Source organism: Suncus etruscus, chromosome 10 (genome assembly GCF_024139225.1).
Source record: "Suncus etruscus isolate mSunEtr1 chromosome 10, mSunEtr1.pri.cur, whole genome shotgun sequence".
NCBI lineage: Eukaryota > Metazoa > Chordata > Mammalia > Eulipotyphla > Soricidae > Suncus > Suncus etruscus.
In genome coordinates, this window is record NC_064857.1 from 61,354,010 (window position 1) to 61,358,007 (window position 3,998).

Consider the following 3,998-nt stretch of genomic DNA (forward strand, 5'->3'; position numbering starts at 1 on the left):
ACTCCTGAAAGGCTTGGGAAACATATGTAATGCCAGGGATTAACCCTGTTCTCTTATATGCCAGGCAGAATCCTATCTCCATCAGTATTTCTCTGGCTCTAACAGTTTGGAATTTTTACAGAATTAATGAGAGAATTATTTTTGTTTCTTATTTCTTATTTTTCTATTGAATTGACAGATTCTCCAAATCTTATTGTAAAACTTTTCAAATAAACATTTCATTATGTTTTATTAATTAAATTTCTTATAAAGATGTAACTTTTTAATAATATCTCATAATTTTAAAATTTGAAAAAAATCATGATTAAATTTTATATATAAAAACAAGTTTCTATTTTTAATGAATAAATTAACTATATTAATGTTTTAGGATAGTATATAATTGATACATCAGTTTCTTCTTTCAATATTTACTTTGTTTTTAGATCATACCTCATTGTGCTCACACGTATGCCTGATTTTGTACACAGGGATAAGGAAATAATTGTAATGGTAATGATTGAATCTGGGGTCAGGGGGCATGCAGAAAAAGTACCTTAACTGCTGTACTAGCTCTCTGGCCTTCCATCTGTATATATGTAATTCAACTTTTCTGGTTGCTATAATAGTCTATATTTATGGAATAAATGTAGAACTAAGTCAAGAAAGCCTAAGACCAGAGTTTTCAGACACAACCATTACCACTAATTGTGTGTCTTTTGAAGAGCATTTATTTTTCTTTGAACTTTGTTTCTTTCAATATAATTTTTGACTTCAAGAATTCATCTATTAGGGGCTGGAACAAGTGGTGGCACAAGCAGTAGGGCATCTGCCTTGCACGTGCTGACCTCGGATGGACTGTGGTTCTATTCCCCGGCATCCCATATGGTCCCCCAAGTCAGGAGTTATTTATGAGTGCATAGCCAGGAGTAACCCCTGAGAATAACCGGGTGTGGCCCACAAACTAATGGAAAAAATAAAAAGAATTCATCTACTAACATATTTTAATGGCTAGATAAGCAAAAACATGTATACATAATCATCATAATTGTTAATAAAAATCATTCACAGTCAATCTTGAATGTCTGAGTGTCTAATTAATAGTTACTTGAAGGCACACTGATATCTCTATAATAACAGAAATGAGAAGGACCCAATAGAGAAATAAAACAACTATTCAAATTTTCCATGGCATTAAAAAAATTCAGGAGCACTGAAATCCCCCAGTGATTTACAAGTGTATATTTTGATCAAAGAGTTGGTTGGAGGTGGGGTTGGGGAATTTTAGTTCTGCAAGTGCATGATCTTAGTGATTCTGCTAATTTGAGAATCACATTTTCAATAGCCAAGTTTAAATCAAAAGAGAAATTCAGTGAGTGGACCTGCCATGCTCATCTTTTCTTAGTTAACAGGCAGTTTAATAAGTCAACATAGTGATATAGATGCAATACAATAAAAATAGAAAAGTATTATTCTATTCTTTTGCTCTAAACTATGAACAAAAGTTCATAACAGTTAATTGTATGATTATAAGTCTGGTTTTAGGGAAAACCAAACAACACAACATACACTCACACTCTTTTGTTTTTGTTTTTTAATTTTCAGGATGGTAAAGGGTAAAATTGGAGATCAAATACACAGAAGCAAAAGGGATAACACTAAATTATCGTTTTGCCCTCTATTGCTGTGTTTGATGAAATAGCCGGCACTGAATACAACTGATAGTGATATTTAGATGTAGCTATCAATTTGAGGTTAATAGAATATAATTTAAGTGAATTTAGAAATAATACTTTGTATTAAGGTTTGCAATGTATATTTCACATTTTCCAACAGAGGAGCTAAGAACTCAACTCAATTTTTCTACCTGTGGTTTAATCGGCACACAGGCATTCAAGCATCTGTTGTTTACAGCAAAGATATTTTTACTCAGAATATTAACAAAGTTGGTGCTTCTTAAAAATATAGTACAAGTTGTGAACATTTTATTTCATACTGCCAAATCATTTTAACTTTTAAGTAACAAAAATGTCATAAATGATTTTCAGACATCTTGATTTTTTCTCATGGTTGGAAAATATTTTCCTAAACAACAAAAACTTCAAATGTCTAGTAATAGTTCTGATAAGCTAGTAAATATACTTGTGCGAAAAAATAGAAAGGTCATGTCAGCAATTAGACACTTTAAAAATCAGTAGAAGATCTTCTAAAATATCAAGCATTATTTTGCTCATGAATGAAGATTATAGATATTTCCATTGCAATGCTCCGAGGGCCAGGGACATTGCCATAATTGTATAATAGACAATAACCCTGATAATGGTATCTCATTTTTTCTATTGACAAGCAAAGTATTTGTTTTGTTTTAGCTTATATTGCCTGACTTTATTGAAGTATAATTGACATATTGCAAGCTTTAAAGTTTACCTGGTATTCTGATGGCAAAATGATAGTCATAATCAGGGAAACACATCCCCATGGATTTTTTTTTTATCAACAAAAGATGTTATACTATTGATTGCATTAAGCCATTGGGATCTAGTTGCTACAAAATAAGTATAAAACCCACCCCAATACTAGCATAACACAGCCATTTATTATGTTCTGATTCCATTAATTAGAAAATGGCCAGGACTTGCTTTGAACAATCTGTTTGGCAGATTCTGGCTAGAGCCCAGAATTTTCTGAGAGTTTCTTCATTCAAGTTTGGTTATCAGTGCTGGGATGTCTCCAAAAGCTGGAGGGTGGGCTCTGAGCCAAGTACTTTTATTTGCTCTGGCCTCATGATATTCAAGGGAGATGGCTTCACTGTAACCAGATGTCTCACATAAGACTCAGGGGTCTAATTTCATGACCCCAGAGAAAACAAGTTGGTGGTGGTGGGGATTCTATCTGAGCTTCTCTACCCTACCCTAGTTTTATATAAGACCACATTTCCTATGAATAATTTTTGGGGGAGTATGTGGTACTCAAGTTGACCCACAGTCAAGAGGGGAGGAATTGAATTCTATCTCCTTTTAAAGGAGGGTGAACACTTGGTAATTTTTTTTAAGTTTTTAGGTTTTGGTTGCTAATAGAAAGTTCAAGTATAACTACAAAATAAAGGAACACAAAGACATGTTTTCTAGTCTCGTAATGTGTGATTATTTTTATTCCACTCTGGGAAGAAAAAGAAAAATAATTGTATGACATTACTGACAATCTTCTTCCGATAAAAGGAAGGAAGGTTGCTTTTGAGAGCAAAACACTGATTTTTTTTTTTTTTTAAATATGGAATGCTTCACGAATTTGCGTGTCATCCTTGCGCAGGGGCCATGCTAATCTTCTCTGTATCGTTCCAATTTTAGTATATGGATTCTTTTTTTTTTTTTTTTCAAAAGGAGCAGAAAGAAATTAGATTATAAAATTTTTCTTTGTTGTTTTCTGATATCCTGACTTCATTTAAAAGTCCCGCGGACTGGGCTTGCTCTTCAAGACCATGTTTTCTCTTGAACACACACTTCAGTTACTTCTCTCCATGTTTCTTTGCTTGCCTATATCTGCTCTGGAAAGTTGTGTTCTCTGATGAATGAATAAATAGTGATATATATTTCCAAGTAAATAAAAACTACCTCACTTCATGCACACAATTCAGGCTGATGTTATTCTTGCTTTTATGACATTTTATTCCTTTATTTATTTTCTTTCAAAATTATGCCCATAAAAATAATCAATTAATTGATACTCTGCACTATAGGCTGGAGTTTATGCTGACAATTTTGTTCGTATAAAATATAAGCAAGATTGGGGAAATTCTTGACATACAGATATTACATATATTAGTCAAAGTCAAACATAGCTGAAAGTCATTTTTAAAAGTCACTGACTTCACTTTTTTTTTTTTAAAGTAAGGCAACTTATAAGATACATAGCTGAACTTCAAAAAAGCTTATTGTTGTTGGGGCCAGAGTGGTGGAGGTGGCTCAAGCAGTAGGGCATTTGCCTTGCACATGCTAACCTAGGATGGATGCGGTTTGATC

General features: G+C 33.0%; 1 pseudogene; it reads right to left on the minus strand.

Moving 5' to 3' along the window:
* Positions 1-3,243: 3,243 nt before the first annotated feature.
* On the minus strand, positions 3,244-3,337 carry LOC126021599 (uncharacterized; annotated as a pseudogene).
* Between the last annotated feature and the right edge of the window lie 661 nt (positions 3,338-3,998).